This window comes from Arachis stenosperma, chromosome 3 (assembly GCF_014773155.1).
Source record: "Arachis stenosperma cultivar V10309 chromosome 3, arast.V10309.gnm1.PFL2, whole genome shotgun sequence".
Taxonomy (NCBI): Eukaryota; Viridiplantae; Streptophyta; class Magnoliopsida; order Fabales; family Fabaceae; genus Arachis; species Arachis stenosperma.
This window is the reverse complement of record NC_080379.1, coordinates 151,323,037-151,339,420: the sequence shown is the minus strand read 5'-3', so window position 1 is coordinate 151,339,420 and position 16,384 is coordinate 151,323,037. Positions and strand designations below refer to the sequence as shown.

Here is a 16,384-nt window from a genome sequence, read left to right as displayed (position 1 = left end):
AACGCCCAAACTGGCATAAAAGCTGGCGTTTAACTCCAAGACAAGTCTCTACACGAAAATTCTTCATTGCTCAGCCCAAGCACACACCAAGTGGGCCCGAAAGTGGATTTTTATGTCATTTACTCATCTCTGTACACCCTAGGCTACTAGTTTTCTATAAGTAGGACCTTTTACTATTGTATTTGATAAGCTGGGTAGCTATCTTCTAATTTTATGCTATCTTAGATCATTTGGGGAGGCTGGCCATTCGGCCATGCCTAGACCTTGTTCTTATGTATTTTCAACGGTGGAGTTTCTACACACCATAGATTAAGGTGTGGAGCTCTGCTGTACCTCGAGTATTAATGCAATTACTATTGTTCTTCCATTCAATTCCGCTTGTTCTTTTACCAAGATATCACTTGTTCTTCAACTTGATGAATGTGATGATCCGTGACACTCATCATCATTCTCACCCATGAACAAGGTGACTGACAACCATTCTTGTTCTACAAGCATCTGAGGCTTAGTGAATATCTCTTGGATTTCTGATTGCATGATGCATGGTTGATCGCCTGACAACCGAGTGCTCGCCTGACAAACGAGCCAGCCATTCCGTGAGATCAGAGTCTTCGTGGTATAGGCAAGAACTGATGGCAGCATTCAAGAGAATCCGGAAGGTCTAACCTTGTCTGTGGTATTCTGAGTAGGATTCAATGATTGAATGACTGTGACGTGCTTCAAACCTGTAACCTACTGGGCGTTAGTGACAGACGCAAAAGAGGGATTCTATTCCGGTAGGGGAGGGAACCAAACCGGTGATTGGCAGTACTGTGACAGAGTGCGTGCATTAGCTTTCACTGCGCGGATGGGAGGTAGCCACTGACAACGGTGAAACCCTATATGAGCTTGCCATGGAAAGGAGTAAGAAAGGATTGGATGAAGACATTAGGAAAGCAGAGAGACGGAAGGAAAGGCATCTTCATACGCTTGTCTGAAGCTCTCACCAATGATATACATAAGTATCTCTATCTTTATCTTTATCTTTTATGTTACTTTCGTTCATCACCATTATACATTTGAGTCTGCCTGACTGAGATTTACAAGGTGACCATAGCTTGCTTCATACCACCAATCTCCGTGGGATCGACCCTTACTCGCGTAAGGTTTATTACTTGGACGACCCAGTGCACTTGCTGGTTAGTTGTGCGAAGTTGTGTTTATGCCATGGTATTGAGCACCAAGTCCTTGGAGCCATTACCGGGGATTGTTCTTGTGTTTTGAAAAGTATTGATCACAATTTCGTGCACCAAGTTTTTGGCGCCGTTGCCGGGGATTGTTTTTGTGTATGGACAACTGACGGTTCATCTTGTTGCTTAGATTAGGCATTTATTTTTTTCGAAATTCTTGAAGATGAATTCTAGAGTTTCATGATGATTTGTTGAAATCTGGCTGGCTGAGAAGCCATGTCTAATCTCATTGGACCGAGGTTTCAACTTATCATCACAGAAGCTTGTTGATTTTTTATCAATCTTGCTTTTGGAGCAGTGATCTGCTAAGGCTTGGCTGGCCATTGGCCATGTCTAGTGTTTTGGACCGAAGCTTTCTTTGAAAGCTTGGCTGGCTGTGAAGCCATGTCTAATTCCTGGACCGAAGTCTTAGACTAGCATTGCACTGATTCCTGGAATTCTCATTAAGAATTTTGATGTTTCCACTTAATTTTCGAAAAACACAAAAAAAAATTAGAAAATCATAAAAAACCAAAAATATTTGATGTTTCTTGTTTGAGTCTAGTGTCTCATCTTAAGTTTGGTGTCAATTGCATGCATTCATTCATGTGTCTTAAGAATCTTCAAGTAATTCTTGATGATTTCTTACTCTGATCTTTGAATTCTTTTGACTTGAATGTTTATGTGTCTCATATAGTGTCAGTAGTATACAAACTGCTAAGTTTGGTGTCTTGCATGCATTGTTATTTGATTCTTGTTGCATTTTGATTATTAAAAATCCAAAAATATTTTTAATTGGTGTCTTTTCAAGTCAATAATACAAAGAATTGAAGATTCAGAACATACTGCAGAGGAATTATACAGAAAAAGCTGGGCATTCGAAAATGCCCAGTGAAGAAGGCAGACTGGCATTTAAACGCCAGCCAGGGTACCTGGTTGGGCGTTTAACGCCCAAAAGGGGTGCATTTTGGGCGTTAAACGCCAGAATGGATACCATTCTGGGCGTTTAACGCCAAGATGGTGCTAGGGGGAAGATTTTGTTTTTCAAATCAAATTTTTTTCAAGTTTTCAAAGTTTTTCAAAATCAAATCTTTTTCAAATCATATCTTTTCAATCAAATGTTTTCAAAATCAATTTCCTTTTTCAAAGATACTTACTAACAATTAATGATTTGATTGAACATTTTTTGCCTTTTCTATTAAGGAAGGTTTCATGTTTGACTCATATCTTTTCTTGTTAGGCAAGTAATTAATTTTTCAAATCAAATCTTTTTAAAATTGTTTTCAAATCATATCTTTTAAATTTGTTTTCAAATCAAATCTTTTTAAAACCATAACTTTTCAATCATATCTTCTTAACCACATCCTTTTTCAAAATAGTTTTCAATCAAATCTTTTTGATTTCTAATTTAAAAATCTTTTTCAAAAATCACTTGGTTTCTTTTCCACTTTGATTTTCGAAAATCAATTAATGTTTTTCAAAAATGTTTTCAAAATATTTTAATTAATTTTCAAAAAATTTATTCCCTCCTTCCCACACCCTTCTATTTATGGAGTACCACTCCTTCTCAATGCACAATTCGAACCTTATCTAATTAAAGTTCGAATTCTTCTTCTCCTTCTTCTTTCTATTTCTCTTTTCCTCTGACACCTCAAGGAATCTCTATACTGTGACATAGAGGATTCCACATTTTCTTGTTCTCTTCTCTTTCATATGAGCAGGAGCAGAGACAAAGGCATTCTTGTTGAAGCTGACCCTGAACCCGAAAGGACCTTGAAGAGAAAGCTAAGAGAAGCCAAAGCACAACTCTCTTTAGAGGACCTGACCGAATTCTTCAAGGAAGAAGAAGACATGGCAGCCGAAAACAACAATAATGCAAACAATGCAAGGAAGGTGCTGGGTGACTTTACTGCACCTACTCCCGACTTCTATGGGAGAAGCATCTCTATCCCTGCCATTGGAGCAAACAACTTTGAGCTTAAACCTCAATTGGTTTCTCTAATGCAACAGAATTGCAAGTTCCATGGACTTCCAATGGAAGATCCTCATCAGTTTTTAGCTGAATTCTTGCAAATCTGTGACACAGTCAAGACTAATGGGGTTGACCCTGAGGTCTATAGACTGATGCTATTCCCTTTTGCTGTAAGAGACAGAGCTAGGATATGGTTGGACTCTCAACCTAAAGAAAGCCTGGACTCTTGGGAAAAGCTAGTCAATGCCTTCTTGGCAAAGTTCTTTCCACCACAAAGATGGAGTAAGCTTAGAGTGGAAGTCCAAACCTTCAGACAGAAGGATGGAGAGTCCCTCTATGAAGCTTGGGAAAGATACAAACAATTGATCAGAAGATGTCCTTCTGATATGCTTTCTGAATGGAGCATCATAGGTATTTTCTATGATGGTCTCTCTGAACTATCCAAGATGTCTTTGGATAGCTCTGCTGGAGGATCTCTTCATCTGAAGAAGACGCCTACAGAGGCTCAAGAGCTAATTGAGATGGTTGCAAATAACCAATTCATGTACACTTCTGAAAGGAATCCTGTGAACAATGGGACAAGTCAGAAGAAAGGAGTTCTTGAGATTGATGCTCTGAATGCCATATTGGCTCAGAACAAGATATTGACTCAACAAGTCAATTTGATTTCTCAAAGTCTGTCTGGAATGCAAAATGCACCAAGCAGTACTAAGGAGGCTTCATCTGAGGAAGAAGCTTATGATCCTGAGAACCCCTCAATGGAAGAGGTGAATTACCTAGGAGAACCCTATGGTAACACCTATAATTCTTCATGGAGAAATCACCCAAATCTCTCATGGAAGAATCAAGAGAGACCTCAACAAGGTTTCAATAATAATGGTGGAAGAAACAGGTTTAACAATGGCAAACCTTTTCCATCATCTTCTCAGCAACAGACAGAGAATCCTAAGCAGAACCCCTCTGACTTAGCAACCATGGTCTCTGATCTAATTAAAACCACTCAAAGTTTCATGAATGAAACAAGGTCCTCCATTAGAAATTTGGAAGGACAAGTGGGACAGCTGAGCAAGAAAGTTACTGAACTCCCTCCAAGTACTCTCCCAAGCAACACAGAAGAAAATCCAAAAGGAGAGTGCAAAGCCATAAACATGGCCGAATTTGGAGAGGATGGAGAGGCAGTGAACGCCACTGAGGAAGACCTCAATGGGCGTGCACTAGCCTCCAATGAGTTCCCCAATGAGGAACCATGGGAATCTGGGACTCAAAATGAAATCATAGAGATTCCATTGGACTTACTTCTGCCTTTCATGAGCTCTGATGAGTATTCTTCCTCTGAAGAGGATGAGTATGTCACTGAAGAGCAAGTTGCTAAATACCTTGGAGCAATCATGAAGCTAAATGACAAGTTATTTGGAAATGAGACTTGGGAGGATGAACCTCCTTTGCTCACCAAAGAACTGGATGACTTGTCTAGGCAGAAATTACCTCAAAAGAGACAAGATCCTGGGAAGTTTTCCATACCTTGTACCATAGGCACCATGACCTTCAAGAAGGCTCTGTGTGACTTAGGGTCAAGTGTAAACCTCATGCCTCTCTCAGTAATGGAGAAGCTAGGGATCTTTGAGGTACAAGCTGCAAGAATCTCATTAGAGATGGCAGACAACTCAAGAAAACAAGCTCATGGACTTGTAGAGAATGTTTTGGTAAAGGTTGAAGACCACTACATTCCTGCTGATTTCATAGTCCTAGAGACTGGGAAGTGCATGGATGAAACCATCATCCTTGGCAGACCCTTCCTAGCCACAGCAAAGGCTGTGATTGATGTTGATGGAGGAGAACTGATCATTCAAGTGAATGGAGAATCCTTTGTGTTTAAGGCTCAAGGATATTCCTCTGTCACCATAGAGAAGAAGCATGAAGAGCTTCTCTCAAATCAGAGTCAAGAAGAGCCCCCACAGTCAAACTCTAAGTTTGGTGTTGGGAGGCCACAACCAAACTCTAAGTTTGGTGTTGAACCCCCATATTCAAACTCTAAGTTTGGTGTTGGGAGGTTCCAACATTGCTCTGAGTATCTGTGAGGCTCCATGAGAGCCCTCTGTCAAGCTACTGACATTAAAGAAGCGCTTATTGGGAGGCAACCCAATGATTATATTTTATATATTTCTCTTTGTTATTTTATGTTTTTTGTAGGTTGATGATCATAAGAAGTCACAAAATCCATTGAAAAAGCAAAAACAAAATGAAAAACAGGAAGAAAAACAGCACACCCTGGAGGAAGAAGCTGCTGGCGTTCAAACGCCAGTAAGCCTAGCAGTTGGGCGTTTAACGCCCAGTCTGGCACCATTCTGGGCGTTTAACGCCAGAAAGGGGCACCAGACTGGCGTTAAACGCCAGAAAAGGGCAAGAACCTGGCGTTAAACGCCAGGAATGGGCACCAGCCCGGCGTTTAACGCCAGAAATGCCTCAAAACGTGATTTTGAGCAATATTTGGTGCAGGGATGACTTTTCCTTGACACCACAGGATCTGTGGACCCCACAGGATCCCCACCAACCCTACCACCACTCTCTCTCTTCTTCCCCCATTCACCAATCACCTCAATACCTCTTCCCCAAAACCCCTTCACCTATCAAATCCCATCTTTCTCTTCACCACTCACATCCATCCTTCATAAAACCCCACCAACCTCACCCTTCAAATTCAAACAACTTTCCCTCCCAAACCCACCCAATATGGCCGAACCCCATCTCCCCTCTCTCCTATAAATACCCTTCTTCACTACTTCATTTTCACACAACAAAAACACCTCTTCTTCCCCCTTGGCCGAATACACTAAGCCACTCCCTCTTCCTCATTTCTTCTTCTTTTACTCTCTTCTTTCTTCTTTTGCTCGAGGACGAGCAAACATTTTAAGTTTGGTGTGGTAAAAGCATTGCTTTTTCATAACCATTATGGCATCCAAGGCCGGAGAAACCTCTAGAAAGAGGAAAGGGAAGGCAAAAGCTTCCACCTCCGAGTCATGGGAGATGGATAGGTTCATCTCAAGGGTGCATCAAGACCACTTCTATGAAGTTGTGGCCTTGAAGAAGGTGATCCCCGAGGTCCCCTTTTCACTCAAAAAGGGTGAATATCCGGAGATCCGCCATGAGATCCAAAGAAGAGGTTGGGAAGTACTCACCAACCCCATTCAACAAGTTGGAATCTTGATGGTTCAAGAGTTCTATGCCAATGCATGGATCACCAAGAGCCATGATCAAAGTATGAACCCGGATCCAAAGAATTATCTTACTATGGTTCGGGGGAAATACTTGGATTTTAGTCCGGAAAGTGTGAGGGTGGCGTTCAACTTGCCTATGATGCAAGGAGATGAACATCCTTACACAAGAAGGGTCAACTTTGATCAAAGGTTGGACCAAGTCCTCACAATCATATGTGAAGAGGGCGCACAATGGAAGAGAGATTCAAGAGGCAAGCCGGTCCAATTGAGAAGGCATGACCTCAAACCCGTGGCTAGAGGATGGTTGGAGTTTATCCAACGCTCAATCATTCCCACTAGCAACCGGTCCGAAGTGACTTTAGACCGGGCCATCATGATCCATAGCATCATGATTGGAGAAGAAGTGGAAGTTCATGAGGTTATAGCCCAAGAACTCTACAAGGTGGCGGATAAGTCCTCTACCTTAGCAAGGCTAGCCTTTCCTCACCTCATTTGTCACCTCTGTTATTCAGTTGGAGTTGACATAGAGGGAGACATCACCATTGATGAGGATAAGCCCATTACCAAGAAAAGGATGGAGCACACAAGAGACCCTTCTCATCATGAGATCCCTGAGATACCTCAAGGGATGCACTTTCCTCCACAAGACTATTGGGAGCAACTAAACACCTCCCTAGGAGAATTGAGTTCCAACATGGGACAACTAAGGGTGGAGCACCAAGAACACTCCATTCTCCTCCATGAAATTAGAGAAGATCAAAGAATCATGAGAGAGGAGCAACAAAGGCAAGGAAGAGACATTGAGGAGCTCAAGCACTCCATAGGACCTTCAAGAGGAAGGAAGAGCCGCCATCACTAAGGTGGACCCGTTCCTTGATTTCCTTGTTCTTTATTCTTCTGTTTTTCGAATTTTAGTGCTTATGTTTATCCATGTTTGTGTCTTATGATCATTAGTGTCTTAGTGTTTATGCCTTAAAGTTATGAATGTCCTATGAATCCATCACCTTTCTTAAATAAAAACGTGCTTAATTGAAAAGGAAAAGAATTGCATGAATTTTGAATTTTATAATAGTTTAATTATTTTGATGTGGTGGCAACACTTTTGTTCTTTGAATGTATGCTTGAACAGTGCATATGTCTTTTGAATTTGTGGTTCATGAATATTGGCTCTTGAAAGAATGATGAAAAAGGAGACATGTTACTGAGGATCTGAAAAATCATAAAAATGATTCTTGAAGCAAGAAAAAGCAGTGAATACAAAAAAAAAAAAAAAAAAAAGAGAAGAAGAAGCAAACGAAAAAAAAAACCGAAAAAAAAAAGAAAAAAAGAAAGAAAAAGAGTTGTGATCCAAGGCAATAAGAGTGTGCTTAAGAACCCTGGACACCTCTAATTGGGGACTTTAGCAAAGCTGAGTCACAATCTGAAAAGGTTCACCCAATTATGTGTCTGTGGCATGTATGTATCCGGTGGTAATACTGGAAGACAGAGTGCTTTGGGCCACGGCCAAGACTCAATAAGTAGCTGTGTTCAAGAATCATCATACTTAACTAGGAAAATCAATAACACTATCTGGATTCTGAGTTCCTAAAGAAGCCAATCATTCTGAGTTTCAAAGGAGAAAGTGAGATGCCAAAACTGTTCAGAGGCAAAAAGCTAAAAGCCCCGCTCATCTAATTAATACTGATCTTCATAGATGTTTTTGGAGTTCATTGCATATTCTCTTCTTTTTATCTTATTTGATCTTTAGTTGCTTGGGGACAAGCAACAAATTAAGTTTGGTGTTGTGATGAGCGGATAATTTGTACGCTTTTTGGCATTGTTTTTAGTATGTTTTTAGTATGATCTAGTTAATTTCTAGTATATTTTTATTAGTTTTTAATTAAAATTCACTTTTCTGGACTTTACTATGAGTTTGTGTGTTTTTCTGTGATTTCAGGTATTTTCTGGCTGAAATTGAGGGATCTGAGCAAAAATCTGATCCAGAGACTGAAAAGGACTGCAGATGCTGTTAGATTCTGACCTCCCTGCACTCGAAGTGGATTTTCTGGAGCTACAGAAGCCCAATTGGCGCGCTCTCAACGGCGTTAGAAAGTAGACATCCTGGGCTTTCCAGCAATATATGATAGTCCATACTTTGCCCAAGATTTGATGGCCCAAACCGGCGTTCAAAGTCACCTACAGAAATTCCAGCGTTAAACGCCGGAACTGGCACCTGATTGGGAGTTAAACGCCCAAACTGGCATAAAAGCTGGCGTTTAACTCCAAGACAAGTCTCTACACGAAAATTCTTCATTGCTCAGCCCAAGCACACACCAAGTGGGCCCGGAAGTGGATTTTTATGTCATTTACTCATCTCTGTACACCCTAGGCTACTAGTTTTCTATAAGTAGGACCTTTTACTATTGTATTTGACAAGCTGGGTAGCTATCTTCTAATTTTATGCTATCTTAGATCATTTGGGGAGGCTGGCCATTCGGCCATGCCTAGACCTTGTTCTTATGTATTTTCAACGGTGGAGTTTCTACACACCATAGATTAAGGTGTGGAGCTCTGCTGTACCTCGAGTATTAATGCAATACTATTGTTCTTCCATTCAATTCCGCTTGTTCTTTACCAAGATATCACTTGTTCTTCAACTTGATGAATGTGATGATCCGTGACACTCATCATCATCTCACCCATGAACAAGGTGACTGACAACCATTCTTGTTCTACAAGCATCTGAGGCTTAGTGAATATCTCTTGGATTTCTGATTGCATGATGCATGGTTGATCGCCTGACAACCGAGTGCTCGCCTGACAACGAGCCAGCCATTCCGTGAGATCAGAGTCTTCGTGGTATAGGCAAGAACTGATGGCAGCATTCAAGAGAATCCGGAAGGTCTAACCTTGTCTGTGGTATTCTGAGTAGGATTCAATGATTGAATGACTGTGACGTGCTTCAAACCTGTAACCTACTGGGCGTTAGTGACAGACGCAAAAGAGGGATTCTATTCCGGTAGGGGAGGGAACCAAACCGTGATTGGCAGTACTGTGACAGAGTGCGTGCATTAGCTTTCACTGCGCGGATGGGAGGTAGCCACTGACAACGGTGAAACCCTATATGAGCTTGCCATGGAAAGGAGTAAGAAGGATTGGATGAAGACATTAGGAAAGCAGAGAGACGGAAGGAAAGGCATCTTCATACGCTTGTCTGAAGCTCTCACCAATGATATACATAAGTATCTCTATCTTTATCTTTATCTTTTATGTTACTTTCGTTCATCACCATTATACATTTGAGTCTGCCTGACTGAGATTTACAAGGTGACCATAGCTTGCTTCATACCACCAATCTCCGTGGGATCGACCCTTACTCGCGTAAGGTTTATTACTTGGACGACCCAGTGCACTTGCTGGTTAGTTGTGCGAAGTTGTGTTTATGCCATGGTATTGAGCACCAAGTCCTTGGAGCCATTACCGGGGATTGTTCTTGTGTTTTGAAAAGTATTGATCACAATTTCGTGCACCAGAAATTCACTTAGTGTATTTACACTTATCATTGTGGCAATCAAAACAGCAATACAACATAGAGAACAATATCAGAGCCACATCATAGAGAAAAAAGAACCTAGTTATAAAAAAATATGCTGCGAATATTATCTACTACTTCGAATTACTTTATATATAGTAAAAATTTACCCCTTGGATTTGAGTCAATTAACTCATCCATTCATTTGGGATTTGCTTGACAGTGAAAATTAGACACTCTCTTTCAAAAGATCATAACTAAGTTACCTGAGAAGGATTAATTTCAAAAGCATGAGTTTCTTTCTCTTCACATGGGCACCAGTTGAAGATGATTCGAAGCTGCTGGAAGGAGTGTTGTCGTAATCACTACAAATCAGCCATACCACCATTAGCTCCTCTGCCAACTAAACCTAGTCCAATTTCAACCTTCAGCCAAAACAGAAGCAGATTAAATATAAATAAATAATCTTTTGTCATTTTGTTAAAAAAATACATAAAATAAATTTCTGCTTTTTTTAAAGAAATTACCTCTGTAACACCACCAACGGCAGGATCTTAGAGCTCTTCGTTCTTTGTATCGATATCATCAACTTGCTGCCAGCTGCTCCTTCTTCATTGACAGCTGCAACACCACTCACTGCAGCCATTTTTCTTTCTACTTGATGCTGCATCAACAACCACCGTAACCTCTGACTAATTGTTCTTCATCTCTACTACTTGCTGGAAACAGACCCGGAGCCTCTGCCGTCGTCTTATCTTTTCTTTGGTAAATGCTCTCCCAACCGCAGCACCGACCACCACCACCATTCTCTATCTTCTCTTCCAGCTACTCATTCCATCACTGTGAGCTCTTTCTTTCTTGTCGGTTATAATATCTCTGTATTTTGAACAATCAGATGAAGAGAGGGAGAGAAAGAAAGAAGAGAAAGAGAGAGATATAGAGAATTCGAAATTTGTTCACTAATTATTGATTTCAAACACTAAGATCTTGTGTTCAAATCCTTGATCCGTTTTGGAAAAAGACCCGCCCAAAATGACTTCTCCTTGTATACTTATTTTGTCTAATTTTTTTTGCCACTTGTTGTACAAACAGATTAGACACTTGTCGAGCAAATAGACTGTACATTTGTTGAGCAACCAATTCTCTACTACTCTGCTATTATATATTAATAGATAGATATATACACTTGAAAGGCTGAAACTAACTACTCATATATAATAAATATAAAATAATTTTATATTCACATTTATACTCAAATTTGTTAGGAATATAATTGTAAGTAATACAAGTAAAAATATACAACATTAGTGACTTATATTGATTTTTTCAGAAAAAGTTTGATTAGTAAAGTAATTTGATTATTCCATTATAAAAAGTTTGACTATTTAACAGTAATTTTTTTAATTATTGATTATTTTATTAAAAAATATGTAAAATAAATATGAATATATACAAATATATTTATATTTTTTTCATACTATAACTCAAATAATTAAAATTATGGTCCAAAAGAGTTTGTCCATTATGTGAAAGCTATCTAAATCTAACAAGATCAGTCTTAAAGCTACACGGATTAACTTACTCGACATACTTAAGGCACGACTACCACGATATGTGTCCGACCTGACTTAGGCAGCAAGCAATAATTTTTCACTCTACTGCTTATGGTATTATCTATAGATCAATAACTACCACAATCTGAAATAATTTTTTTTGATATAAAAAAAATTACCTACTATCTATTTACATATGAAGTAATGACCAAGTCATTACTTTCTGTAAATATCCTATTAAATTCAGGTATTTTTTAATTTTATTTTATGTAAAATTTGATTAAATCCTTATTAACATAAGTATTAGAGTCTTTTGCAGGTATCTCTCATTCACTATTTTAAGATTGACGTGAACTGAAGTTATCGTCGACATCTTCACTACCATATCTAATCATATCACTTAAGACCCAATCACCTATAGTCCGTTTCAAGTATGCTTTAGAAAAATTTTATAATAAAAAAATTCTTTTGTACTTACTAATTTTTTTAAACCTTCTTTATTTTTCATATATATAATTATATACTTATATAATATGACTAGACTGAATGGAAATAAACTAGTTTGGTTCAGTCAGTTGACCTGCATCTATATAAACCATTTAAAATACTTTTAAAATGACTATAATAAAGAACTAAACTTAATACCGGCAAATAAACTATGTAAATTATTTACACATCACCTTTATTTTTTAGATTATGATTGGTTTTATACTTTTGTAGTATAAAATATATACATCTATATTTAAAAATGCGACTTGATTGGTAGTGGTATTTATTAATGTATAAATATTATTAGTATTTCTAATATTTTCTGTTTTATTGGATATTGTGTGACACTAGCAGATCACAGCTCTATAATAGAATATGAAGAGGTAGTTAGCATAATTTTTCTTTTTTTCTTGTTGGGTATATATAGCTGTACCTTTTGTCTCTGTAAAAATGTGATTTCTCCACTAATGCAATAGATGCATTTCTCTCTTTTCAAGCTTGCATAGCAGAATCTCTTTATTTTTCTACTAAAAAATCTGCAGCTCAGAACAGATTTCATCATGGTGCGATGAGCGTCGAAGAGCTGCAAATATTGTTAAGCAAGAAGTGTGAATTTTGCCCCTTCTTTATGCGACATCCATGGCAGATTGAGAAGCTGCAGTGGAGAATTCAGAAAATTCGCAACTGCAAATATTTTCAGTGAGTGATTTACAAAATCTCATAAGATTGATGAATCAACTTGCCAACCTTCAAACGCAAGTAGGGAGATCAACATTGAACCCGATTCAAGACCAAACTGATGAATGGATTTTTGACGGTTTAGAATTTCTCAAATAAAATCTCGTCGAAGTATAGTTTCTAAACCAATCACTAATCCTTTCATACAAAAGATTGTTTGTCACTAAAACAAACCCCTAAATTTATAAACCGAAGTATTCAAACCCGGTCGTTCTCCCTAATTACAATAGAGTGCTGTATTGGTTGTGAGTTATTTTGGGATTTTGATATGAATGGCAAGAAAGTAAACTAACAACTATAAAACTCTTGGCAAGATATGAGAATTAGAAGTCCTATCCTAGCTATCCTTCTCAATTGTGATGAGAATTGTTCATTGCTACCACTTAGTAACCCTTACTAAAGAAAGGAAAGTCAAGTGGATGAATTGACTGAGCCACAAGTCTAGCCAACTCCCAAGGAAAGACTAGCTTTAGTGCACTCCAAATTAGCAATCTCTCCAATTATCAATCAACAAAGGAATTAGATAACTCAAGTGTCACTAATTACTCTACCTAGGCCAAGAGGAACAAAATCTACACTAAATCTAGAAGAGGCATTTCAACAAACACATAGAGTACAATACAAGTAAACAACATAAATTGCAAGAATTAAAGAGAGATCTAACTATAAAGGCAAGAGATCAACAATAGAAAAGCAAAGAAGAACAATTATTATGAATTACCTCTTATTGAATTGAAAGAAAATGAAAGGAACAAAAGTAGATCTACAACAAAATGTAAGAACAACATAAAGGAAATTACAACAAAGGAGTAGAAGAAGAATGAATCTAACAACAAAGAATTGAAAGGTAGAAGTAGAAGAAAGCAAAGATTAAAACCTAGATCTAAGAACTAAACCTAATCCTAATCCTAATCCTAGAGAGAAGTGAGAGCTTCTCTCTCTAGAAACTAACTACCAAGCTAAACTAAACTAATTGGTCAAAAGTTAGTTGATTCCCCTTCAATCCTTGGCTTAAATAGCATTAGAAATGAGTTGGATTGGGCCCACAAGGCTTCTAAAATCGCTGGCCACGTTTTGCTTTAAGTGAACCAGGTGGCAGCAACGGCGCGTGCGCGTACTTTGCGCGTGCGCGCCACCATACGTGTAGCAACTATGGCAAATCTTATATCGTTTCGAAGCCCCGAATGTTAGCTTTCTAACCCAACTGGAACCGCATCATTTGGACCTCTATAGCTCAAGTTATGGTCGTTAAGTGCGAAGAGGTCGGCTTGACAGCTTTCGGTTCTTTCATTCTTCATGAGTTCTCCAACTTTTCATGCTTCTTTCTTCATTCCCTTGATCCAATTTTTGCCTTCTAAATCTGAAATCACTTAGCAAACATATCAAGGCATCTAATGGAATCAAGGAGAATTAAATTTAGCTATTTTAAGTCCTAAAAAGCATGTTTTCACTCTTAAGCACAATTAAAGGAGAATATACAAAACCATGCTATTTCATTGAATAAATGTGAGTGAAAGGTGATAAAATCCCCTAAAATTGATACAAGATAAACCCTACAAATGGGGTTTGTCAACCTCCCCACACTTAAACCAAGCATGTCCTCATGCTTTACCAAGAGAAAGCAAAGGGATCAACATTTATTCAATGAAAACTAACTAAATGCAATCTACCTATATGCAACTATCTACATGAATGCAATTGCTTGGTCAAAATAAATCAATTCCCAAGAAGCATATATGCACAAGGGCTAAGGACTAACAAGTCTAATCCACAATTGATTTAAGTTATTAAATATTTTACAAAACTTGCATGAAAAGTTGATCATAGGTGAAACATGTAATTGGCATCGAACCCTCACCGGATGTGTTTGCACTCTCTTCGCTCAAGTGTTTAGGGTTGAGTCTCTCAATTCTCCCCTAATCATGCTTTCTAAGATTTGTTTTTCTTCTAACAATCGACATATATTTCATGCATGCATACAAGTATCATGAGGTCTTTTCTTTAGGTTGTAATGGGGCTAGGGTCAAGGTAGGATGCATATTTGGTTAAGTGAGTTTGAAATTTGAATCTTTGAAAGCTTAAACTTCCCACCTACCCTAGACATCCTATACAATAAATTCCACCTAACTACCCATTTTTCACTCTTTCACATACTCATGTATTTTTTTAATTTCAACACCTATGCATTGATTTTATTGGACTATACTTTGATTTGGGGCATTTGGTCCCCTTTTATTCCTTTTCTTTTTTTTTCTTTTTTCTTTCTTTTTCTATATATATTTTTTTTTCTTTTCCATATTATTTTTTTTCTTTTTCTTTTGTTTTTCTCATTTTTTTATATACAAGAGCATCAATGCAAAGTCTATACATTTATCAATACATGAGCAGTTACCCAATTCCCAATATCTCAATAAAAATACAAAATACCCTTTTATCACCCAATGTCCCAAGGTTCCCACTTGAATGATACTCACACACTCTAGCCTAAATAATCAAAGATCCAAATAAGGACTTTATGTTTTCGCTTTAAGCTTGTAATGTGCTAAATTCAGAACACGTGGGTTAATCGTAGGCTCAAATTGGCTAACAAGGAATTAAAAGGGTTGGCTATTTGGATAAGTGAGCTAATGAAATGATGGCCTCAATCATATAAATGCATGTATACACAAAATAATGGACATAAAGAATCAAACAAATCAAAGATTACATTCATAGAAAGAGAACAATTACACACAAGAAGAAAAATAAGTGGTTATAAGATGTAACCACACCATTAGGCTCAAATCTCACAAGCTTGTGTTCTTAGCTCAAAACATGATCCACAATATATATAATTCAAGCAAGTTCTATGAAAAGTTTTTACTCAAATCAATTAAGGTGCCCTATAGATAGAAATCTTGAAAAATTCATTATTTTGACTAAGCTTATTGTGTATATATATATGCAATAAGAATCCTAAAAACCTAAAATGAAATGCAAAAGTGTTGGGATTAGAAGTTTGTCACCCAAAAATCGCCGAACGGTCGGACGACCTCCCCACACTTAAAGTTTGCACCGTCCTCGGTGCACGCAATGGAGAGCAAGGTGGACGGGTTGATACAATTGATGAGCCTTCAAAAGGTTGTGCGGATGACTTGTTTGTTGCCCCATTTAGAAACTTTCCTTCTCTTCCGTATTGGTGGCCAACCTAAAAGGAAAGAAAAAGAAAGAAAGTTAAGCCTATAACAAAGATATCAAAGCAAATAAAATATAGGCGGGGGTTAATGCCAAATAAAGGTATGGTTCTCATACTACATGGTAGCTACAACATGTAGAGGAGGAAACAATAAGAGAAAATGGCATATCAATGATACTTGATGCAAGAGTAAAATCGAAGCATGAAGAGTATATGGCACATCAAGTTCACATAAGAAGAAGTGGGTCATGAAAGACAATATAAGGTCATATCAATGCACAAAGACATAAGAGTCATACAAGAGGAAGCATTGATTTGAAAGTTTCATCACCCAACAATATGAAACAAGTCAAGAAGCACCAAAGTAATGCAATGAATCCTCAACAATTGAGTAGGAAGATGCAACACCATTATTAAAATGACTAAAAAAAACGAAAACATGCTACAAAAACTAAATGGAAATGGGAAGAGTAGAAGTATGCGAATGCAGTGAACAAAAGAAAATGGAAGATGAGAAAAAAAA

General features: G+C 38.0%; 1 non-coding gene across 1 annotated transcript; it reads right to left on the bottom strand.

Annotated features, from left to right (window-relative positions):
- Nucleotides 1-3,464: 3,464 nt before the first annotated feature.
- On the bottom strand, nucleotides 3,465-3,572 carry LOC130972757 (small nucleolar RNA R71). The gene has a single exon (XR_009083920.1). It is a non-coding gene; the product is annotated as a small nucleolar RNA R71 (small nucleolar RNA).
- Between the last annotated feature and the right edge of the window lie 12,812 nt (nucleotides 3,573-16,384).